This window comes from Peromyscus maniculatus, chromosome 17, assembly GCF_049852395.1.
Source record: "Peromyscus maniculatus bairdii isolate BWxNUB_F1_BW_parent chromosome 17, HU_Pman_BW_mat_3.1, whole genome shotgun sequence".
Lineage (NCBI taxonomy): Eukaryota > Metazoa > Chordata > Mammalia > Rodentia > Cricetidae > Peromyscus > Peromyscus maniculatus.
Genome location: NC_134868.1, coordinates 45,921,358 through 45,947,632, shown reverse-complemented (window position 1 = coordinate 45,947,632; position 26,275 = coordinate 45,921,358). Strand labels below are relative to the sequence as shown.

At 44.8% G+C, this 26,275-nt stretch overlaps 1 long non-coding RNA gene across 1 annotated transcript; it reads right to left on the bottom strand.

Annotated features, from left to right (window-relative positions):
- Positions 1-493: 493 nt before the first annotated feature.
- LOC121823487 (uncharacterized) lies at positions 494-15,808 on the bottom strand. Its single transcript, XR_013045380.1, has 4 exons — positions 14,248-15,808; positions 11,679-11,724; positions 3,955-4,057; positions 494-1,081 (listed from the first exon to the last, which is right to left on the bottom strand). It is a non-coding gene; the product is annotated as an uncharacterized LOC121823487 (long non-coding RNA).
- Positions 15,809-26,275: the final 10,467 nt, after the last annotated feature.

The following is a 26,275-nucleotide window of genomic DNA, read 5'->3' as shown; positions in this document are numbered from 1 at the left end:
GTTTAAGTGTAAGAGGTAGTCAGTAGTTAGCCTGAGCTAATGGCCGAGCAGTTATAGTTAACATAAGCCTGTGTGTTTATTTGGGTCTGAGCAGCTGCAGACCAGGTTGGACACACACACACACACACACACACACACACACACACACACACACCTTCCAACTACACAAAGATACCTCATGAGTAGGAGGAGAAAGGGTAAGTGTGGGAGGGAGGCAGAAGCAGGGCATCAGTGAGTACAGAGCAGACACACCTAGCCCTTATGTAGGGCCTGAGATACTAAGAAAACACTGTCTCTTCCCCAGAGCTCTGGTACCTAAGGGATATGGCTTTGGATATTTGCTGCTACACAGCCCCACATCCTCAGGTTCCCAGACTACACTGGGACTGCCCTTCACAGTCAAAGGCTCATCTTCACAGAGTGTCTAAATAGCACACAGGACAGAAGGGCTCTGACAGAAATAAGGTCTCCACAAGCAAATGCCCCAGCCTCCTTGTCTAATAATGGCTCAAACCCCTTCAGTGATTTCAAGAAAGGCTTAAAAGTTGAATTTAGTTTCTCCTGCCTGGACCAGCCATTATCTGCTATATTTGGAGATTCTTAACCAAGTTCTTTTACCTTCCTGATTAGTTACTTCCTTCTTTCCAATGCCTCTGGGGGATGTTGGGTTGCTACCTCTGCCTCATTTGCTGGAGAAATGAGAATCACAGGAATGGATGACAGAATTACAGCCTTGGCAAGGGCAATGCAGCCATCAGATCTAATCAAAAATACTGTTTGCAAACAGCAGAGCACTTTTCTTCTTTAAACCTAATAGGTAACGGTTGACCCATGCCTGATGCTTTGCATAAGTTGTGCTTCCTAAATTAATTAGCTCATTCTGTTAAAAAAAAATCTAAATGCACGATAACACAAATACAACAGAAGTTTATCTGACACTTACACTAATTCCAAAGTGGTACCCCTAATGAGCAGGACAGCTTTCTTTCAAGCAGTGACAGAGGCCCAGGATCCTTCCATCTTGTGGCTCCTTCATCTTCAGCATACAGGTTCCTACTTGCTATGCTCATCTGCATCATGTCTGCAAAGAAGGAACATGCTTGTTTGTCCATGGAAGGGTAGATGTTTTCTGGGCCATGATGAGAACTATCTGTAAACATGCTCCCAGATGTACCTCCTTGGAACTAACTACAAAACTCACATTAAGCCGGGCGGTGGTGGCGCACGCCTTTAATCCCAGCACTTGGGAGGCAGAGGCAGGCGGATCTCTGTGAGTTCGAGGCCAGCCTGGGCTACCAAGTGAGTTCCAGGAAAAGGCGCAAAGCTACACAGAGAAACCCTGTCTCGAAAAACCAAAAAAAAAAAAACAAAAAAAAAAAACAAAAAAAAAACAAAACTCACATTAATGTGTTTGTACCACAGAAAAGAAATGAGAATGACAACTGATCACCCCATTATTATTAATATTGGAATAATATTAATATTATTAATGTTAATATTATTTGACTCTATATCAGGTGCAGAAACTGAGACGTCTGGTCCAAAATCACATAGCAGTAAATATAGAGATAGAATTTAAACATGGCTGTCCTACTCTGCCAATTCATAACAACACAAGAAAACAAAACCTAACCAAGAACCAAGAATTTGGACAAATGTCACTCATTTTCCCTAAGGCTCAGCTTGGAAACACAGGGTTCAATCACCTACTTCCAAGTGGAACACTAAATAGACCTAGAAAACAGAATGTGATTTATTTCCTTTGAGAGTTTTGGCAGAGTTCACTCCCTAGTGTTTCCCATGAGGCTCAGGGAGGTTAATGACTTGTTTAAAGTCACACAGCTAAGTAAGCACCAATCAGAAATGTAACCTACTATTCTCAGTCCATGTCAAGGGTGCAGTCCTCAGCCTCACAACCTCCTTATGCCCTGGGGCTTTTCACATCATAGCAGGAAACAAAATCAGAGACCACCACACCCCCATGCTTGCTCTGCTTGGACATTTATGCCTTCGTCACTTTTCCTGAGGGAAACAATTTAAAGAGGAAGGGCCTTATTTTGACTCATGGTCAAGGAAGTTCTGTTGGTAGCTTGTCTCATTGCATCTTCAGGCAAGAAGCAGAGAGAGCTAAATGTTTATGCTCAGCTTGCTTTCTCCATTAGAAGCAGTCCAGGACCCAAGACCAGGGAATTGATCCTTCTACTTTTAGGGTGGTTCTCCCCACCTCAAATGAACCTAATCAAAGCCATGGGCTAACCTAATCAAGATGTGTGTACCACGGCTTGTTTCCTAGGAGATTCCAAATCCTATCAAGTTGACAGTATCAACCATCACAGACCAGTACCAATTATCTGAATCTAGGAAGGTGGGTATTTTGGGAAGCGCACTGTTTCTTCCCTTCACAAGACCCAAACCAACAATATCAAAGATTCCATCAACGAAGAGGTCAGGAGAGTCTCCACAAATTCATGGGTAAGAAGGACAAATCTCCTTGAAGGCAAAAACTATGTTGTATTGTATTTATATCCTCGATAGCTAATGTAATACTTCAAAACCCAATAAATGTCTACTAGATAGAAGCATATCTGAATGAGTAAGTTGAAGTATTCTCCATTTTCCCATCAAGAACTAGTCAAGGTAATTCCCAAAGGAGGCCAAGGAAAGACCAGTCTCCCATGAAAGGGCTCTAGCAGGCCCAAGCATGGCAAACACAGGCCCAAGCATGGCAAACATGTCTCTTACCCTTCTCCCCTTTTTTTCTGCCTTGCTAAAAACTGTTAGACTATGTCTTAGTTGGGGTTTCTATTGCTGTGAAGAGACACCATGACCATGGCAACTCTTATAAACGAAAACATTTAATTGGGACTTGCTTACAGTTGAGAGGTTCAGTCCATTATCATCATGGTGGGACATGGCAATGTGCAGGCAGACATGGTGCTAGAGAGGGAGCTGAGAGTTCTACATATTGTGCAGGCAACAGGAAGTGGTCTGTCTCGCTAGGTGTAGCTTGAGCATAGGAGACTTCAGAGCCCACCCCCACAGTGACACACTTCTTCCAACAAGGTCACACCTACTCCAATAAGGTCACACCTCCCATTAGTGCCACTCCCTGTGATGATTTTCTTTCAAACCACAAACTACATTCTTAAAGCTGGCCCCCAAGGTCTATTCCCTTATTTGGCCACTTCCTGCTCCTGAGGTTGACCACCAAGATCCAGCTATCAAAGTATTGAAGTCCAGAAATCAAAAGCCCCTTTTTGGCTACCTTAATTAACATGCCCAATCAAAACAAATCAACTCATCCTAACACAGGGTTTCCCCTTTACCTTTAATACACTGCCATTTGCCTATGGGCCACATCTGTCTCCTCTCTATCCAGAGGCGGTCCTTTGTCCCTTGGGGAAATATCTCTTCCCTCTCCCTTGTTCCTCTCCCCTTCTCCCTCATCCTCTAGCTCCTGTCTTTGTCCCTTATCTCTGCCCTCTGTCCCTCTGAAGCAAATGAATCTCCTTTGTGCTGGAAACTTGGTCTTGGGTTGTCTCTGTGCCAATATTGATCCTTTCATCTCCTATTTCCCTATTGGCTGTTTTCATTTCATTTTTTTTTTTATTTTTTATAAAGTTTCATAGAATCTATTAATTAATGCAATTTATAACTGACATCATCTGAAGTAACTTCCACATTAAACTCTTTCATGGAATCATTCTTCTTTTCTCTAGGCACTAAAATGTACAGTCTTCTGAGAATTAATATTATACTATTTATGCAACATATAAAAAAACATTTCCATTATTTAGGCCCCTGAGCCACCTCATCCATTGCAAATGTTGAGCCTATAGTCTAGACACATTTACTGTACCATAACCCCCACAAGACATACCTATAATGTATAAAATGGAATGTGCACTTTAAAGAAACAAAATGTGCTATTTTCTATTTATACAGGGTATTTACCGTTTTGATGCTCTTCACTCTTCCATATGGTAGCATCTCCTGTGAAGCTAACAAATTTTCTAACATCTGTTGTAGCGTGGGTGTGTTGGCATTCCATTTATACCTGAGATGAATGAATTTAAAAAGGGGAAAGGTTTGTCTTGGCTCCTGGGTTCAGAGATATCATTCCGTGGTAGCATGGCCCCATTGCTTTGGGCCTGAGATGGCACTGTGTGTCACGGCAGGTGGGCACATTGGAGGGCATCTAGTTGTCCCATGGTAGCAGAAGAGCAAAGGCAGACGCAAGGATGACTCAATAGACGCCCCCAAAGGCACACACACCCCCATGACCTCATTTCCTCCCACTAGGCCTCACATCTCAGTGGTTCTAGGTCCTCCCAGGACTCCAAAGCTGGAGGCCAAGACTTCATCAGATGGGGACTTTCAGGTCTGCTGAGTACAAACAGTCTTGCTTAAACTAGAAGGGTCCCTGTGCTGCCTTTGTTGTTAAGCCATATGCACACAGGATATAATCAGGGCAGACTGGTCTCTTTTGTTTTCTTATGCACATCATACATTTGGAGATGGGTTTCCATCATTGTGTGGTGTCTAGTGGCTTATTGGTCTACAAGTAATATGCCCTTTCAAGATTTTCAAGATTTCTCTCCATTTTTTTTTTCAAGGTCTGTGAACAGTTGGGCTATGAGGCTCCACCACACAATTTTCTACATATATACCTTGCTTTGGATTTACTAAGATTCTTAAATGTGTAAACTCAAGCCATTTATCAAATTTGGGAAATCTGCGAAGACTCATTCCTACTTGTCATTTTCCAATTTTTATCTTTATGTTCATATGACTTTGTCATTTTTACAGTATACTTTTGCTCATTAGTCCTTTTTTTCTGATCCACTTCTACAACACTAAGCATGTGTTAGACATTTTGACTTTGTCTCACAGTGTCTGCTCATCTGCTCGTTAGTTTGTTTGTTCTTTTCTATTCTGAGACCTAGAGATGTGTTTCACCTTGCTCTGTAGCATCACTGAATCTGCCTATGTCATATCCATCCTTCTTAAGCAGGTTCTGCATTTTCACTTCCCAAAACTCTGCTTTGCAGTTCTGTTTAGTGTATTGTGTGTCCGCTATGATTTCATATTTTCTTTGTTTCCTTGAATCATGCTTTCTCTTATCGTAGTGAGCATATATATTTGGTATTTGGACTAAATAGTCAGTCTTTGTGGACTGTATTTTCTCGGCATCCATCTTGTTCTGGGATTATATTCTAGACATTGTGAGTATCATGAGTATCAGAGTTCCTCTGAACTCTGTTCTGCTCTCTGAAGATTATAGAACCATTGTTGTCTCAATAGCAGATGAGCTGAATGGACTCCGATGACAAACCATCTCACGGGAGGCCCTCTAAATCTCAGTCCAGTTCTTCTATCTTTAGCTGAGCGTCTTGGATGCTGCCCCACACGCACTTGATCCTGAAATCAGCCAGAGATTTGAACAGGGTTTATATTTAGCAACTGTAGGTGCCCAAACCTCTGTCATCTGCTTCTTCAAGGCAGAGGTACCACAGGCTTCCTGTGGGAATTTGAGCTAGCTCCCCCGTGTGATGCTAACTTCAGATGTGGTTATAATAACCAAGAAAGTCATCCAATACTCTTCCTTTTATCTAAAGAAACTTTCAAAATTTTATTCACTTTCCAGTTCCTGCAAGTACTTGGATTTTTAGATTTCATATAGAGCTTATGGTTACTGTTTATGAAGGGTTGGTGTGAGATGAGCCTACTTCTCCATACTGAAGGAGGACTCGCTGCCTCTCAATTACTTGTCCTACAGTATATTACGAAAGTTGCTGCTCTATTCACAATAGCCAGGAAATGGAAGCAGCTTAAATGTCCATCAGTGGATAAGTGAATAACTAAAATATGGCATATTTACACAAAAGAATATAATTCAGCTGTTAAGAAAAATGAAATTGTAAGATTCACAGTTAAATGGATAGAAAAATCATACTGAGTGAGATAATCCAAAGCCAGAAAGACAAACCTCACATGTTTTTATTGTATTTGTGGGTGTTAGCTTTTAATCTTTAGATAAGTGTGCCTCATTTGGAATAACCACAGAGGTCAGAAAAATGTGTAAGACACCATGGAGAGGGGGCCCTTCAAGGGAGGGAAGACAGAACACAGTGATGTAAAGGTGGAAAGCAGAGTAATGGAACAGGAAGGGTTAAACCGGGTGGGGGGGCGCAGGATAAAGGAGGGAATCTAGGGACGGGAAACTAGGTCTGAAAAGGTCATGAAAGACTACTACAGAAGCTTTCTAAAATATGAACACATTAGAGCTTAAGGCATACAGACCTTAAATGGAGCGACCCTACAACAGAGCAACCATCCCCCTACTAAACACCATAGGCTAACAGCTAAAAGGCCCAGTGCCAGGGATGGGTTACCCCTATTGGAGTTGTTGGCCAGTGACCCCCCCCCCATATTGCTGGAGATTGCCATTGTTCTTTTACCCTTCAGAACCTGACCGTAAGAGCATGTTGCTGAAGACGTCACATACTTGAGTCATTCAACATGGTACTGACCTGGAAGCGTCAGGCCACTGGCTAGCTTTCATAGTGCCGGAAGGTGTTAGGCAAGTTCATAGATAAGAAAAGTAACTGCCAGTCTTATACAGGCGTCAAGCATTTTTTATCCTTAGTCCTTAGACAAAAACATACCAGAAAATGTATTGATCTTCATTATCTCACTTGTTTATCACTCATTGACTACCTTGCCTCCTCTAACCTGACTTTCCCCCACCAGACTGTTCATATTCTTTTATTTAAGGTATATAAATCAATAGAAAAAATTAAAATTGTAAAAAAGAATCTTATTCAGCTGTGAACTCTACGGATTATAAGAATAATCTTCCTAGCCGTGTGGTGGTGGCGCGCACCTTTAATCCCAGCACTTGGGAGGCAGAGCCAGGTGGATCTCTGTGAGTTCAAGGCCAGGCTGGTCTACAGAGTGAGATCCAGGACAGACACCAAAACTACATGAGGAAACCCTATCTCCAAAAAAAAAAAAATCTTCCTAGCAAAATATGGTCATTGATGTAATAGTAGCAACCGATGGCATGAAAGTCACTAACCACTCTCTAATTGAATTTGAGGCCTAGTCCAAAAACTGGAACCCATACCTGGCACAATTACAGAGCCAAGAACTTATAGCTAGATAGGTTATAGGCCCTAAGGGAGAACCTATAGCTAGTCCTCTGCTAATGAGACATAGTACTAAACTACCTCCCAATGACTTCTCATTATACCCATAGACTAGTGTGCCTCTCATCAGGGAAGCTTCTTTGGGTGGTGATTAACACAGAGACCCACAACTGGTTGAGGTATGTCAAGGACAGGAGTGCTCACTCTTAAATGGGATGTGCATATCACACACCCCTGCACCCAACGCTCAGGGATCAGGGCCAAAGAGGAAGCAAGAAGGCTGCCACAGTCAGAGGCAGCGGACGACTCTAAGGCAACAGTGTTTTCTGAGCACGGCACGGCAGTTATGAACTCACAGAATTGTGACGGCAGCGTGTGAAAGCTCAAGCCACACAGAATCCCAGCATGGTGGTGGAAAGCGAGCGTGAAAGACCGCCTGTAGCTGAGGAGCTATTGATAACTGAAAGCTGCCCGGAAAGTGAGCATTAGCTTTCTCTAAGGGTGTGGTCCTTGGTACATCTAACATGCTCCAGTGGGTGGCCATACACCCAAGAGTATATAGGAAGTTCTAATGGAGTTTATGGGTGTGTGTGTGTGTGTGTGTGTGTGTGTGTGTGTGTGTGTGATTAAAATACACAGTTGAAAGAGTACAAAGTGGGGAATGGATCTGGAAGGAGATCGAAGAAGAGATAAATGCAATCAAAAGATAATTTATGAAATTCTCAAAATATTTAATGTAAAAAACCTTTTAGAGCTTTTAGAAGCAAGATGGTGTGCTTGTGACGGGAGTGTGAGAGGAGAGCATTCAGTTTGAAATGCAGATGACAGCAGACCTTTAATGTGTATCAACTGCAACATCTTTGACATGTCAACAGGCATTTATTGATTTTCCACTACATGTCAACCAGGGAATTTCCAAACAGGACTCCTGATGGGTATCCCATGTCAAAACTCTCCCGATACTAATTAATGGGAATAAATAAACCACTCTCGACATAATTAACAATAATATCTACAGTTCTGTGTGCTGAACACGTGCTACGTGCTCTGATTCTAATCCTCACAACAAATCAACATTTCTCTCACCTCTACTTCACACACCCCATGTCAGGAAGTAGAAAATAATCAGAGTCATACAGGCTTGAGTTTGTCTTGACATTGACAGACCCTAGGTAAATAATACCACCAAAGACAAATTACTTACTGTCTATGAGCCTCAGTTAACTTACCTATAACACTGGGCGTTCAAAATGACAGTACTGATAAGAAATAAAAAACACCTGCTAGAGAACCCTGCTCATACTGGCTATTACTAATTTTACAGATAAGAAAAATCTTGTGATTGTAATGTTTAGATAACTTGGTAGATAACTTAGGAAGTTATTTTATCATCTAACAGGCAGGGCTGGGTTTCAAATCTGAATCTAGCTAAGTATTTTCTTCACAGCTGACTGCATTCTCTTCATAGTCATCACCAATTATTGAACACCTATTGTGTCCAAGCAATACACTAGGGTTTTGTATAACAGGAGTCAACCCAGAAACTAACCAAATATTAATAAGGCGAGATCTGGAGGCTGCGGAGGCTCATTTGGAAAAAGAGCTTGCCATGCAAACATTCAGACCTGAGTTCACTTCCTTCGGAGTCACATTAAAAAGCCAGATTTGATGGCACACATTTGTAATTGTTTGTAATGACAACTAGCCAGGTGCAGACCAGTAGATCCTAGGGGGAATCACTAACCAACCAGCCTAGACTAGTTAACAAGCTCCAGGCCAATGACAAATGCTGTCTCAAAAATCAAGGGTGACAGCTCCTGAGTAATGATACTCAAGGTTGTTCTCTGACCTACACACACACACACACACACACACACACACACACACACACACGCGCGCACAGGCACACATACACTTGCATATACATAAATGTACTCATTCCATCTTTAAAAAAAAAAGCTTTAAAGAGTCAAGATTCTCATGTCAGCAAACTTTTTCCTTCCTGGAATCATCAGAACTGTGGGCCTTTGGTATAATTCTTCCTATTGCAGAGTTAAGGTCTTCCCTTGAGGGAAGCCATGTCTTGAATTAAGGTCTTCTACTCTACAACACTACAGAAAGACGTGTTGGTCTTTCTTCAAAGGTAGGGTTCCATAAATGATACCATCCCCTCTTCATTTTAGAACATGTTTAAATGTTCAGATGGAGTCGGAGAGAGAACAAAACTTGGACAGACAAATATCCATGGTACTGTCCTACCAGTAACAGGGACAACGGAGTCCTCTGTTCCTTTTCACTCACAGGAGAGAGTCAGGCTGGGTATTACTCACACATTTTATGTCTTGCGTGTCAATCAAGCCCCAAGTTATAATAAAGCTTCCTTTGTCAACTCTGTCATTAGTGGGTCCAGGATTCTTGAGGCGTGTATACAAACCTCCCACACCCACACAGTTATTTAAAGTGATTGCTGAAGTCACTTAAAAGTGATTATCTAGTCTGTTGGCCAGATTTCACCTCTCTCCTACATAATGTGGCATATTTTATTGTTTCTGTTTGTTATCTCATAATTGGTGAGTTATAGGTGTTTGTAAAATCTTAGTAACATTGTCAGACCTGTTGGTCTTTCTATTCATGCACTTAGATATTCAACAAATAATTATCAAATGACTGCCTAGGTGAAACACAAACTCAGAATTAGCAGAATTGTGCTTCTTATTTTCTTACATCTGTGTGTGTGTGTGTGTGTGTGTGTGTGTGTGTGTGTGTGTGTGTGTGTGTACAATGTGTGTGTATTGTCTGATGTGTGTTTGTGTGTGAGAGTACAGCTACATGCATACCACAGCACATGGGTCAAGGGCAGATGACCACCTCAGCTGTCAGACCTCATTTTCCACTTTATCTGAGACATGGTCTCTCTGTTGTTCACTGTGATCATGCCAAGCATGCTGGCCTTTGAGCTTCCAGGGACTGTCATGTCTCTGCCTTCCATCTTCCGATAGGAACACAGGGATCACAAATGTACTTGCCTTAGTTAAAGTTTCTACTGCTCTGAAGAGAGACACCATGACCATGGCAACTCTTATAAAAAAAAAAAAAAAAAAAAAAAAAAAAAAAAAAAAAAAAAAAAAGACATTTCATGGGTGGCTTTCAGTTTCAGAAGGTTAGTCCGATGTCACCATGGCAGGGAGCATGGCAGCGTGCAGGCAGACATGGTACTGGAGAAGGATCTGAGAGTCCTATATCTTGTCCAGCAGGCAATAGGAAGTAGTCTGAGACACTGGGCAGGGCTTGAGCGTATATAAGACCTCAAAGCCCACCCCACAGTGACACACTCATCCAACAAGACCACACCTATTCCAACAAGGCCACACCTCCTAATAGTACCACTCCCTATGTGCTTATAGGGGCCAATCACATTCTAACTACCATAGTACCCTACCATGCCTAGCTTCTTCACATGTGGGTTCTCAGGATTGAACCCAGGTCCTTATACTTGCACAGTAAGCAAATAACCCACTATTTGGTACTTTCTATTTTCTATTATAGTCTGTTACAGGTGCAAGACTCTGCTCCTGGACTCAGAGATCTGGAAACCAATTCTGGCTCCTTTGTTTATTCAGTGGAAGACTTGTGTTAATTATTTCACCAAATCTCAGTCTGCATACCTGCAAAAGCATAATAATTTATTTGACATCTCTGAATGTGTCTTCCAAAGATCAAGTTAGGTTATACAATTAAAATTATAAAAGGCGTATGTCTTTAAACAGAAGTTATCATTATTAAAATTGAGTTTAGCCTGTCATTTGTGTTTATTACTAATTCTCTTCCCATTAAACATTCCAAATCATCAGAAGCTGTTGTTGCTATTATTGCCATGTCTAAGCAGGAAATCATTACTTACTGTTTTTATAAGTGAGTCAAGTGGCAAAAAAAAAAAAATAACTCTTTGAAGTCAGCATATTTCCTCCACATAATTTCATATGTTTTATTTATCAAATAAAAAAGTCACCCTGACCTTCTTGGGGCTTACAATATAGTCACAAATACAGATCATAGACATGGGATTAGTCATCAGTGGTAGTAAAGATGAACAAGGAGACGAGCATGTCTCCTTGTCAAAATCCAGCCTGAACAGAGCTCTCTGGAGGAGGAATAGAAGTTTACCCAGCAAGAGAATGGAGCAGGAGACATGCCCCTGCAGAGAGAAGTAGGCATGGAAGCCCAGAGCTGACAGAAGGCACAGAGGATGCTAAGACTCATGGGAAATCTGAAATGTCAGTCAGGATTGGAGAGGACCAAAATGAGAGGCACGAGATAATCTGTTGAAATCGGCAGGGGGCCCACTGTGTGGGATCTCGCTGGCTCTTCTGAGCATACAGAGAATGTGGGTGGTCATAAAGCGGGCCTATTTCCATCATTGTAGCATAACCCTAAAGTTGCAGGACAATATCATTGGCACTCCAATCCTTCCCGGGATGTTCAGAAACTCTGAGCAGGGTGTATAAAAGAAATAAGTTCCCATCTCACCTGAGCCACTTTATTTTCTTTTTTTCAATAGTATATCCAAGGGGACCTGTGTGGTAAGAAGTTACAGAAACTCAAGATAGGTTCTTAGGCAAAATCACATAGAGGCCACGGAAGCTGTGACAGATTGACAAAATGGTTTGGCTTTAAGAGAAAACAAGTAGAAATTCAGACATTTTTGTCAAAACCCTGAAGACTTCAGCAAAAGGGTCGGTCATCAGATGACCTCAAGCTGACAAAGTTAACTGAGAAATGGCCAGCAAAAGAGAGCAAGCCCCAGGAGAATATGATGTTCTAGAGGAAAGGGGTTAACTGTTAGCGCGTAGAGATGATGATTGTTACAGTCGATGTCTGGTAGTTTACAAGTTACCATGGGTGTGGTGGTTTGAACAAAAAAGACCCCCATAATCTCATAGAGAGTGGTACAATTAGGAAGTGTGGCCTTGTTGTGGTGGGTGTGACCTTGTGGGAGGAAGTGTGTTATTGGGGGTGGGCTTTGAGGTTTCAGAAGCTCAAGCCAAGCCCAGTGTCACTCTCTCTTCCTGCTGCCTGTGAATCCAAATGTAGAACTCTTCAGCGCCATTTCTGCCCACATCCCACCATGATGATAATGGACTAAACTTTTGAATTGTAAGCCATCTCCAGCTAAATGCTTTCCTTTATAAGAGTTGCCATGGTCATAGCATCCATTTATGGCAGTAAATGGGGAGCAGTTTCAGTACATGGAGTGAGACCAGAAGCCACCCCACATGGGCTGAGCTGCCACAGAAGTGAGTGTGCTGAGCCTGCTCAGAAAGAGTGGCTGGAAAATTACAAGAAGTAGTTGATTCAAAGATGGCGGCACTAGCCATATCTTTTAGAATGGAGAGATTCAGGGGCTGGAGACACCAGTAATGGCTCTTGCAGAGGACCTAGGTGTGGTTCCCAGCAGCCACATCCAGTAGCTCACAACTACTGCAGCTCCAGGAGATCTGATACTGTTTTCTGGCCTCCATGGGCACCTCACATATGTGCACAATGCATCTCAGACATGCATACACATGATTAAAAATAACAATAAATATTTTTTTAAAAAATGGAAAGATTCAGACACAGTTAAGTGTTAAAGATAAAGGAAAGCATTAATATAGTACAGAGTTCTAGCTCACACAAAACTGAGCAAGAAGGAAATGATCTAGACCAGTGGTTCTCCGCCTTCCTAAAGCTGCAACCCTTTTTGCTGTGGTGACCCTCAGATAAAATTATTTTCTTTGCTACTTCATAACTGCAACTTTTGCTACTGTTATGAATCATAACGGAAATACCTGTGTTTTCAGAGGGTCTTAGGTGACTCCTATCAAAGGATCATTTGATCCACAGGTTGAGAATTGCTTGTCTGGAGCTAAGTGGAGGAACTGGCCACAGAGAGGAGTGGGGAAATGGTGGCTTTGCCTTTACAGAGAGGACAGGGGCCATCTGACCAAACCTTGGCCAGCAGAAAAGAGGGTGTCTCCTTGACAAAACCCAGCCCCAATTGGCGCTCTCTGGAAGAGAAATAGAAGTTTTCTAAGCAAGAGAAAGAAAGGGTCAGGACTAGGACTGACACGACCCTTTAATAAGCATGTGCAAAAGCGCCTTTCTCTTACAGATTTGAAAACAGCCAAATTAGCAGACGCCAGATGATGAAGCTCCACCGTTTACTGTGCTATTAACACGTCTACTCAAACTCCATGCAGACCTCACTAGTGGCTGAGATGAAGACAGTTTCCCGAAGGCAAACTTTGACTTGAAGCTCTAGTACTTAATGGTGCAATGTAAATATTCGAGTGTTTCATGAAGCTGAAGCAGGAAGATTCATACAACAACTTCACTTGTTTGGTGGCTGTTGGTTGGTTGGTTTTGCTTTTGCTTTTTTGTTTGTTTGGTTTTTTGTTTGTTTTTTTGTTTGTTTGTTTGTTTGTTTGACTAATACCTTTACTACCAGGAGGCACACGGTATATTTAAAACTCAAATATAAATACACATTCAAATTCTGCAAATAAACACATTCAGCCTTTTGAACAATTGCACAAACTGTAGCCCTCCCAAGTGCACACACTGAGACACACTACTGGCCCTCAGGACCCACTAGTTTCATACCCACGGATTTGATGCACTGTGCGCTGACAGTGTTGGTGCTGGGCTGTCTTCCCTGCGATCGTTCTGGAGCCATACAGTGTGACAACTATTTACATAACATTTCCATTGGAATAGACGTTATAAATAATGTAGAGATAGTGTGTGGGAGGATATGTGTAAGTTAGATGCAAAGAATGCCAGTGTACACAAGGGATTGGAGCATCCATGGATTTGGGAGTCCTTGAGAGTCCTAGAATCAACCCCCATGGATTTAGAGCGAAAACTTGATCTTTAAAGTAAAATCAAGAACCAAGATCTTTACAAATCAATGAGAAGAGTTGCATCACAATTGGAAAGATGTCAGGAGCAGGGATGTTCCTGAGATTTCTGAAGCTGGGGGCAGAAGGAAGGTGGGAAAAACTGTAGACTGACTAGCCTATTAGAGGAAGCTTGCCCATTTTGATACAGTACTTACCTTCTCCATCTATTGTGGTTGACAAAGTGCAGGGCCTCCCTGTTTATCTTGTTCCTGAGGCATCTTAGTCAATGTTCTATCACTGTGAAGAGGCACCATGACCATGTGAACTCTCTAAAAAGAGATAATTTAATTGGGACTGGCTTTCAGTTCAGAGGTTGAGTCCATTATCATCATGGCAGGAAACACGATCGCATACAGGTAGACACAGTGCTAGAGAGAGTGCTGATAGATCCACATCCAGATCCACAGGCAGCAGGAAGAAAAAGAGTCACTGGGTCTGTCTCAGGCTTCTGAAACCTCAAAGCCCCACCCCCCGTGACATACTTCTTCCAGCAAAGCCACACCTCTTAATCCCTCTCATAGAGTGCCACTCCCTAATGACATTCAAATGTATGAGTCTTTGGGGGTCATCCCTATTCAAACCACCACATGAGGCAAGCTTCTCCTAGAAGCCAAAGTACTTGTGGGAAGGAAGTTAGCAGCTGCTCACGCTCTCCCCCAAGTTTTCACCTGAGCTTCAAATGTCACTCTACCTTGGTTTCTGAATTATTTATGAGACTATTCAACTGCTTTACCTCTATCAGGAGAGGGAGCTGAAGGCCACAGCCGGATCCTGGAAAGCATATCTCTCTATTCTGTACTGCTCCTCACAATGCTTCTGCATAGTGGGCTGGTGAAGACTCCAGCCTTCAGTTGTCCTCTGTCTCCAAAACAGCAGAAACGAAGGCCTTGGGACATGGGAATTTCTGGTTCCAGAGAGAGCTCACACAGCTCAGTGCCTGGGACTGTAATCTTAGAGACAACGCAACTGCCCAACGTTGCAGAGACTGGTCTCAGAGCTCCTGATTCTGAGGCCAGAGTTTCTCTTACCTGCTGTATTAGTTGCTTCCTATTGCATGTGATAAAAACCAAAAGCAGCTTGGGGGAGAAAGGATTTATTTGGCTGACACTTCCACATCACAGTCCGGTATAGAAGGAAGTCAGGACAGGAACTCAAGACAGGAATCTGGAGGCAGGAACTGAAGCAGCAGCCATGGTGGAATGCTGCTGACGGGCTTGTTCCCCCTGGATTTCTGGGTTTGCTTTCTTAGACACCTCGGGACCACCTGCCCAGGCAGGACCACAAAGAATGAGCTGGGTCCTCCCACGTCAATCATCAGTCAAGAAAATGCCCTGTAGGCTTGCCTACAGGCATTCTGATGGAAGCATTTTCTCAAGTGAAGTTCTTCTTCCCAGATAACTCAAGCACCTGACAAATTGACGAGAAAAGCAAATAAATAAATTAATTAATTAAATTAAATTAAAAAAGAACAACCAAGACACACACCTTCATTTTAAGACAAGGTCCCTTTTCATATAGTTTGTTCTGGCCATTTCTACCTTTCCTTCATGGCTCAAAGAGAGAATAAGACCACCTATCCCTATCATAAACTTTACATTTTTCTAAGGCACAGATTTATTTAAGGCAGGATCTGTCCCCGAGGGGCGTGGAAATTTTCTTCATTTTCTATTTTAACGCTGTATGAAGAGGCCTCCAGGAGGTCATTCAGGGGGTCTTGCAAACTTCCCTCAGTGTGTCAACATACTTGTGAGCATCACTTGCTGCTGCTGCACCCCCCCCCTCCACCTAGAGGAAACCATCCCCAATAGCTAATCTGCTTGGCTGCTTTCTCCCCTTTGAAAATTCATCTTTTCAAAGCAAGACAGAGAGGCCAGTTAGCTTCACCCCATCCACAGTCACACCCTGTGGCAAGGGAGCACGCAGTCCTTGGAAGTGGCCTCTGTCCTTGGAAGTAAGAGTCATAACTTCAGGACCTGTTTGTGTCTTTCAGGCACCATATACATTCATAAACTTGCACACACACACACACACACACACACAGAGAGAGAGAGAGAGAGAGAGAGAGAGAGAGAGAGAGAGAGAGAGAGAGAGAAGCAGCAGCAGCAGCCTCCATGCCCCAAATGAGAAAAGCCCATGCAAGAGGGGAGGAAATGCCCTTTATATCCACAGGCTGCCTCCAGCAAAAGCATGCCTAAATGCAATAGGTTAAATATATTGCTGCCATTACATTCTGCAAGAAACACATTCCATAAAAACGAAGGTGCTGTAAATTATACAAATATGATGCTAACAAGCCAGGAAACGTTCCGCTAATGAGGTCAGCTACAGAACTCCTGCAGTGCCGCAAATCATCTGCCAATCCGGCACATGAGGTACCAGAACGGCATTGGGTCAGCATTTTCTGAGCGGCGTGTAACCTGCTGTTTGGTGTATGGTTACACAGGTAGATAAAAAGCCTTCACGTCTCCCCCCTCCCTGTGCCGCCCTCCAACTTTATTTGTGTGTCAAATATCCAAGTCACCAGATGAGCATGCTCTGCATTAATGTACCTGACTATTATGCCCATTGTTCTCCCGCTCAGAGTGGAGAATTAGTCACTCAGATGTGTAAATATTGGTTACAGTTGTGAAGCGTGCAAGCTTTGTGTTTCTATCAGCCCCATTCCTGGAGGAATTATGCATGCTGTTGGCACCGGGGTTTGTACACACTGTATTTGCTAAAGCTCTAAAAATCAAATAAACATGTTCTCGGCTCCTGAATTATTAGTCCATTCACCATCTTTCCCCGTTGGGGGGGCACAATAAACACGCCGAAATGTGGCATTTAGGAACTGCAACAAGATTTCTGCTTGGCATTTACAAGTTAGAGAGCAATTGGCGCACCTTTCCTATGCCTTTGTCACACGGCTTTTAACACGGAGCCAAGACACCTTTGAAATCCTTCTTAACCCCTTGGCCGACAAGACCTTCATCTGGGGTCGAGATGCGGGCTCCACATCTAGACGATTGTTAGACATGGAGATGAGCACTGTTTTAGGGTTGGACAGACTCACCAGTCAACCACTGACATCTCAAAACCAGTTCTAGCCAACTTCAGAGGACAGACCCACGACTTCCACAGCAACCTGGATTTCCTTTGCTCTTGGTTAGGCGTAGAAGACCAGCATGAAGTGTCAGGGACCTTGCGCACCCTGACTGGGTCTCCCCAACAAGCCGGAGATGCCAGACTGACAGCCATTTTGGAAGAAAAGAGGGCTGCTAGTTTTATAAGCTCATCCCAGAGTTTCTTGGCACAATTCTTCTCTACCAGGATCCAGAGCAATTAAGGTTTAACACCACTGAGGGTGAACACACAGAAATGCAAGCAGTTTAATGGGAGGTGCTCAAAAGAACGCAAGTGAGCACTGAGCAGGTACATACGATCACAAAGACGCCTCCAGCCTCCCCAGCACTGAGCACGGTGTTTACAGTAAGGCTCCACTTTAGAGCCAACATCAGGGGTGGGGGGTAGCGTGCGCCCTATCCGCCTGGCTTAGTCCTTGTCGCAGACACCTGTTTATACTCCATCTCAAAGGCTTTATTGAGTTTCTGCTCTCCCCAGTCTCAGGGCCCTGCCGTGGGTCTATTTGTATACACATATCACGGGTTTTGGAAATAACTTCAGCACATAAACGCCATTATTTCCAGCAGAGTTGGTGTAAACCATATTTACTACCCCGACACTGGGCTAAAAATCGAGCTGCGAGGAAACGGTAGCGGTAGCGGCGGCGGTGGCAACAACAACAACAAAGAAATCAGTGACAGCTACAAATGGCAGCCACAAATCAAAACAGTCCATAAAGTGGCCTTCAGGTGGGAAGCGCAGGGCAAAGGCAGAGGAAGGGGGCAGGCGGTGGCTGCGGTCCACACAGCTGAAAGGACACCAAGTTACTCAGTCCCCGCTCCGCTCCAGTTTCAATACAGCCGGTGCGCGGGAGCCTGAGGGACGCACGGGGTGTGAAGAAGAGGGCCACAGTGACCTTGGAAATCTGAGGAGCCTTGTGTGGCAGGAAATCCAGGGTCCATCAGTGCACTCCTGAGCAGTTTCTGATACACAGTAGCTACCCAGGCTCCTGCAACAGCCAAATGAGAGGAAACGCCTCAGCGGCCATGCCCCCATGTCCAGACTCTCTCTTGCCTTAGAAGTGTGAATTATTTTGATGATTGCACAAATCTAGAGAGATCAGGCCACACCACCACAGCCACACTCACATCAGTCTTACTGTTTTGACAGCCAAGAAGCACCTACTGCTTGGTAAACAATAAAAGCGATGTGTTTGGCAATGAAAAGGAAAGCAACGTCTCTGAGACAGTACAGTCTACTAAAGGAAGTAAAAAAAGTACTACAGCCAGCATGGTGGCATACACCTGTAATCCTAACAGTTGGGCTGAAGCAAGAGAATCACTGTACGTTCAAGGCCATCTCAGCACTCACGGTGTGTTCTAGGCCAGCCTGGGCTGTGTTCTGAAGCTTCATCACAGAATAAAAATGACGAGGAGGAGGAATCAAAGGTTAAAGAAGAATGATTACATAGGAAAATGAGAATAGCCATTAGAAGGCAGTCCATGACAGATGGCCAAGAGAAGGATGGTGTGCCAGGCAGTGGTGGCTCACGCCTTTAATCCCAGCACTCGGGAAGCAGAGCCAGTCAGATCTCTGTGAGTTCAAGGCCAGCCTGGTCTACAGATTGAGATTCAGGGCAGACACCAAAACTACACAGAGAAACTCTGTCTTTGAAAAAAAAAAAAAAGGAAAGAGAGAGAGAGGGAGAGAGGGAGGGAGGGAGGGAGGGAGGGAGGAAGGAAGGAAGGAAGGAAGGAAGGAAGGAAGGAAGGAAGGAAGGAAGGAAGGAAGGAAGGAAGGAAGAAAGAAAGAAAGAAAGAAAGAAAGAAAGAAAGAAAGAAAGAAAGAAAGAAAGAAAGGAAGGAAGAAAGGAAGAAAAGAAAAGAAAAGAAAAGAAAAGAAAAGAAAAGAAAAGAAAAGAAAAGAAAAGAAAAGAAAAGAAAAGAAAAGAAAAGGATGGTGTGAGTGATGAGTGTTAAGTCCCGGGTAAAGAAGTAGGTGGTGTGGGATAGTACAATCCACAGTCTTCAAGGAGGAAGTCAACCTTGAAAGTAGACAGGACTGAGCTGGGCAGGATAGAGAGAGAGCCAGATTCAGTGTAGGGGAATGGTGAGGCAGAAAGGTTAAAAATAGGAACGAGCACAGTATATTCTGTTTGGTGACCCTTTGGACTGACTTGGAGGGGAACAGAGGCAGATGAACTTGGAGAGCTGTTTGGGTCCACTGCATATGAACCAAACTAATACTGTGCAAGATTTGATTGTGTAGAAAATTACCTACAATAAACACAAGTCTGGCTTCAGCGGCAGGATACCCCATGTCAGTGAAGTCTACCCAAATTTGCATAGGGGGAGAGGGCGTAGCTGCATTGGAGGGGGAGGGGCATCTGGACATTTTTAATGGGGATGCTGTAGTAAAGTCGTTTATGCTGTTTTTCGCCCAGAAAGCACCCAACCAGCGTAACACAGGTAGCAGCCAGCCCTGCGTCCTCTTGCGCAAAAATTGGGGTACTTGTGCAGGAAGAGGGGACAGGGAGAGAGAGAGACAGAGAAATGTGGTTCCTCCAGCTTGGCAGAGGGTGCTTGAACTCAGCGGGAAGGTCAGACATTTGTATTGGGGACGAATAGAGGACCGCCATAACCCAGAACGGACAAAGTGTGAAATATGCATTTTTCTTTTTCATTTTATGCCATTTTATGAGACTTCTGTGTAGATGCAGCAAGCAAAGCTCTTGGCTGGAGCCCTGCAGGGTTGGCAGATTTATTACCGAATTAAAAAAAAAATGAAAACAGTTCAGCTGTCTGGCCAGGTAGAAGGAATTATCTCCACTTGAAAGAAACCAGACAAAAAGGACCGGCAGTAGCTGCATGAGGGTCCTTGCTCTGCCCAAAGCTGGGTACTCACCACAGCAGCTCCAACCAGCCGCTGATTCTTTACCAGATCCAAGTTCTCCAGATTGACTCTGGGTCCATCAATCTTAGTTTCTGTCTGACAGGGGTCAAGTTATCAGCCTCCTGTAGATTTTCACCAGCCGTGGTGGGGAGGAAGGGTGGGAAAGGGAGTCAGGCTTAAAAATCACTGCCAGTCAGGACACCTAAGGGTCTCCAGCTGGAAAAGGCACTGGAGTTCCAGACTCCCCAAGAAGGTCCCAGTCAAAGTTACCTGTCCTAGGACCTTGATCTAGGTTATTCTGTACCCAGGGCTCCCTACCACCATGGGCCACATTTTCACAAGCAAAAACACTGAGTACCAAAAATGGGCCATTATAGCTTGCAAATGTTCTTCTACTTACCCATCTCTGTTGACCAATTTTTACTCAACAGAGTTTCTTAGAGTCTTCCTATACAGCTGAGCACAGGAAGAGAATAAAAATTCATTGACTCCCTAGGGACTCTGACAGATGAACAGGTATTTATTTTTAGATTGTTCAAACTGCTGTAACAATATACCTTAGGCTGGACAATTTATAAACAACAGAGGTGGAACAGATGGGAACTCCAGAGGTGTCAGCAGACTCTAGTGTGACATATATGTTGACTTCTTACTGGATAGTTATGTGGCAGAGTGAGCGCGCGCGCGTGCGCGCGCGCGCACACACACACACACACACACACACACACACACACACACACACACACACACACACGGTGCCCAGTAGGTTCTTTCTTGAGATACCATTCATCTCCCCAAAGATACCACGTCTTAATGGGACTGGGTTTCAGCAAATGAGCTTTGAAAGAATGCAAACACAGCACCTGCCCTTCCTGGCCCTTGCCCAAGTAGTGATGGATTGGTTGAAGGAAGGATGGAAGGAAGGAAGGAAGGGAGGGAGGGAGGGAGGGAGGGAGGGAGGGAGGGAGGGAGGGAGGGAAGGGAGGGAGGGAGGGAGGGAGGGAGGGAGGGAGGGAGAGAGGGAGGATAGATGTATATATGGATGTATGGATGTATGTATGGATGGATGGATGGATGGATGGATGGATGGATGGATGGATGGATTAGCTATTCGATGGTTGTAGAAACTGTGGGTTAGGAAATTCAAGGTCTAGCCCAAGGCTAAAAAGCCTGGCTTGCCCTCACTCTCCAACCATCATCCTTGGAGCAAGCTTTCCTCTCATGTCTCAGGAGCCGTGGGGCAGCACACATGTCAAGAGCATGCCACTCACAGGAAAGAGTGATAGAAGAGAGTTTTCTTGTTCCAGAACATCCATCCGCCTTCTTCCCAGGGTCTGAGATGACCCCCTATTGATGGCTTCTTGCAGCTTATCTGTGGGATGGCTCTTCCCATTTCTGACCTTGTATGTCCTCTAGCCCTTTGCTTCCCTCTGGAAACTGAGGTCCGGATGTCCCCAGCCAGGACTCACTTCCCAAGACCATTGCAAGAAAGGAGCCTCTACTTTGATATCCAGTCACCACTCCCCCGTGCCCCACACACACACCTTCCCTCCATGCCATCCAACTCCACACACCTCCTCCCATTCTGGCACCCAGAAAAGAGACAGATTAGTGTCCATGAAGTGCTTTGAAGAGGAAAACCATCAAGTACTTTCCAACCACAAGAAGGAAGCAATTGTAATTGAAAAGTGAAATCACAGATTGCATGCAAATCTTTGTTGGCAAATTTCAATTGCGGACACATCCAATGCATGGCACAGCTAAGCATCTTCGGAACGCCCAGTGCTTCCCTGGGAAGTGTACGCTGCTATCAGATGCTGCATGAGAGATGCCCTGCTGCAGAGTGAGCACCTCTGCGCTTAGGTTCCGGCTGCCTGGCACCCTCACAGTCAGACCTTAAGCAAGGTCATCTTGGCTGGCAAGGGGCCCTATTAGAACAGAAAAGAGCCATCCAATTTCCTGCCTTTCAAAAGCGATGGCTCTATTTTTAAGAGCAGTAGTAGCTCTTCCAGAGGACTCAGGTTCGACTCCCGGCGCCCACATGGTAGCTCATAAGCCTCTGGAACCTCAGTTGGAGGGGATCCAATCTCCTCTTCTGACCTCCATGGGCACCAGGCATGCAAATGGTGCACAGAGATATAGCGGGCTCTTACATTCCCACACATTGAAGGAAATAAAAAATAACGTACAAAAACAGGCGCCAGCAAGTAGAAAGTTAGAAAACATTATAATAGTGACAATATGAAAAATTATACCCCCAAATAACTGTGTCTTACCTTTGTATGTTATTTTAGAAACGAGGTAACAGGTTCAGAAGGTCCAGGCAGCCAAGTTAGATGCACCTGACCATGCCAAGACTGAAGACTCACAGTGTGCATAGTTAAGCCCAGACCACCATGTTAAGCTCAAAGAATGGGACTCCTACTTAGCAAGTCGAGTGGTGACAAGGCTGTATCTTTTCCACCTGTCCATACTCCATGCTCATCTTCTCCATATGTCAATGGTTGTATCACTACTACATGCTGACCAGGATGATTCACCCACCACCCATGCATGAGGACTTACCATGCACCGGAGGATACTGAAAACTGCAACAATGAGGCTGAACATGTGCCTGCTCTTCCATCTCCCCCGGCTGACGGTCACATCCTGCAAGCACGCTGACTAGTTTAGACAGTGGGCATGACTGTTAACCCAGACAGCTTAGGGCAGTCTCTCGGACAACACTGAAAATGCCCTAAAGGGGACTACAGGTGCAGCTCGATGGTAGAGTACCTGCCTAGCTCACACAAGGTCCGGGGTTCAATTCCAGTACCACATAAAAACAGATAAATGGCTTTAGGAAAGAACTGTGAGTAGAATCTATACATCTCTACTTTCCCAAGTGAGCTGACCTTAGAGCTCTTTCAGTGTCTATTACGGAAAAGTAGCACATATCCAAAGGAAAACTACACCAGAGAAGATGTGTTTCATAGGATGTAGGGACACACACATAAAGTTTCCCTGAATTAAAGAAGGCTTCTAGATCATTTCCTCCCAGCAGGAGATTTCTCATCAGCATGAGATTATCTGCTGTTGGCATCAACCAAGTCTCTAGAACATTCCAAGGAGGAGTGTACTAAGCAATAAATACCCATGCCCCTCCCATCGCCAGTGTGGCTTGGAGATTTCCCCATTCTTGCCTCATGTCAGATCCCAGTATCCTCTGTCTACCTAGAAGAAGAATATAAGAAAGATGTAATCTTTGGGCTTGGCCCCGTATAGTTCCATGAGAGGGAATGGCCTCCATAGCCACGGCCCCTGTCCACGGCCTGGAGAGAGAAGCCAAGAGCAATCTAAGAAGCACACTGGTAGAGAGAAGGTCTCCCTCAGCAGGGCTTGGGGCTGCCCGGCTAGGTCTGTCTCTCATTCTGACTCCTCATCTGCAGAGCATGTGGGTTCTCATGGCCTTATCTGCCAGATGGCTCCCGGAGGGGATGATTTATTAGGTGCAGAAAGCTCGCTGATAAATTTTACTGCAAGTCCCCAGCAGAAGACTGGGGGTAGCCAGAGCCCGGCACAGGCAGCTCTAATGGAAAGTGCCGTCACCAAAGAGCAAAGCATTATTTATGACTGTCTGTAATGCCGTTCGGGGGAAATTCATCATCGCCTCCCTGCTCCGTGCATGTGGGGACAGCAGCACCGGGGGGAGGGGGGGAAGGGGGGAGCAGGTGGGGAACAGAGCGTCACTGGGAATCTGCCAGTAGAGTGCAAGGCCATATTTTCCCTGGGTGACCCATGTCCCCTTGTCAAGCTCTGACCTACAAGTCCCCTCACTGCCCAGCTGCTCCCCGACACTCTTCCTCCACCCCCACCCTCTGCTGTTAAGACAGAGAAGTGGGGGGAGAGAATGGTGGCTCCTTGTCCTGTGCGTGGATTCTTAAACACCTACCCAAGGAAGGATGCCCCTGTCTGGAAGCAGAGGACGAGATCAAATGACTATTCCGGTCCTCGTCAGCTCAGGGCAGGAAGGGAGGAGTCTACCAAACAGCTGCTGAAGAGAGTGGAGCTGCGGAGCCAGACAGCATCCCAGGAGTCCCTGGCGGCCTCAGACTGCCTTCTCTCCAGATGCCCAGCATGCCTCGTAAGGCAGAGCTCTGTCCCTCTACCCAAGCATCCTGTAGCCTCAGCTGAATGGAGACATTTGGGGGAGGACCCCTCGGAGCCTTTTAGCTGGTCTCTCCCTTGCCATGGCAACAGGTAAAACCCCAACCCCTGCCCTTCCTTTTCACGTACACAGAGCAGTTGTGGAGGGCCATCTGCCTTGCGTTCAAACTCTTCACATGTCAGTCTATCCCTGTTGCCTCAATAAGCGCTCCTTGAAGGCGTGGTCTGTGTCCTCTTCGCCTTGAAAACCATCCCAGCGGCAAAGCTCCTGGTACCTAGTAGTACTGGTAAATGCTTGGTAATAAAATCACACCAGTACTTAGATATGCCGAGATGACGTCCCCATGTGTTTTCGGGCGTCCGTCACCAAGCTGGTATTCATAGCATTGCCAAGGCACTTGTCTCCACCCACTTGTCACTCAGCATGGCATAAGAAAAGAGCACCCCATTAAGAGTCAGGAGTGTTGGGCTCCAGTGGGCAGCAGCCACAAGCATCCTTTGCGGGTATGACACGGTCCCAGTTAGGCTCCACCACTCACCCAGTGACTTCGCTTCACTCCGCTGTTCCCTTCTGTGCAGGTTGGTATTCCAGGAAGGGTAGGGATAATTAAGTCTGTTCCTTATACCAGGACACCTGTGGGAACATCTTGGTAAGCAGCGGCTCTGCATTCTAGAACAATGGTTCTCTATGCCAGGAAAACATCCAAGTACTTCATATGTGTTATCTCGTCTAAATGCCTTCGCAGTGATTCTATGGGTAGGTTCTATTATTATCCTCATACTGTGAATTGGACAGCGTTAGTGTCAACTCACTCACTGGAAGTGTCCTTGAATTGAGCCATCTCTCATCAGGCAAAGAAGTGGGGCTGAATGCTCTATCAGGTCCCTTCGGCCTTGCCCAGTCAGGCTGTCGCCGGAGTGGCACCAATGAATGCTCTCATCCAGTGGATGGTCAGTCAGCCTGGGGTGACCACACAGGCCCATCCACACGGGTCGTCCAAAGACACACACTGTAGACTGAGCATTGAAGCTATTCCACGTAAAGCCACGTGTGTATGGGTCAGGTTGGTTGTTTTCGTTTCTTCGTTTAATAACAATGGCAAAGGGGCGGTCATTTGATTAATCAAGTTTAACAAACTTGTTCCTATAAAAGCAGACAAATAATAGGCCTGGGAAACAACCTGCCTCTCCGTCATGCCCGTGGAAACAGCAGATTTTAAAACACTGTTACTGTATTTAGGAAGAACCCTTCTCGGTTATGACTTGAGGTTTGCAATGTTGATGCCTTTCGATTTGGGTTCCAGCAAATCTCACCCAGCAGAATATTTCTCAGAAGCAGAAGTAAGTAAGAAGTACTTTGGAGACAGACAGCCTCGGGTTCAAGGCTTGCATTCATATCTTTTGCTATTTAGACAAAGTTACATAGCGTTTCTGAGGCCACATTGCCCTTTCTGGGAAGTGTGATCATTTGTCCATAGGCTTGCTTTGAGAACTGCACTAGACGGCATTATATAGATAGTCACAGTGCAGAACAAGTATATAACAGGTAGTGCTTGTCTTCACAACCACAACTTGCAGGAAGTCAAGTGCACTCACACAGTGATCAAGCACCCGGTACTAAGTTCTAATCTTTCTGTCCACACTCACACTTGTGTAGGATCCCAACGTGTTAGCCTTGGGAGATGGTGCTTAATGTGAGATATTTGGGACTGTATCAGGTTAGGCTAACTCCACCACATGTGGGTCTTGCAGGCATGGGATTGCTCTCTCACCCTTCAGCCAGATGAGGTATGTGTGTCCCTGTTAGCCCCTCTGCCGTCCACCACTACAGGTGGAGTAATATAATATAGTTCAGATACTTTGTAAACCCTGATCTCCCCAACTGTGGCTCAAGCTATTCCAAAGGCCAATCCCTTTGGAGATAGTGACTTCATTTCCAGTTTCACGGAGTGGAAGAATGTGTTACTTTTTCTGATGCTCTGACAACCCTGATGGAAGCAGCCCCAGAAAGGAGAGTTGCTGTGGATATCGCTCTGTATAAAT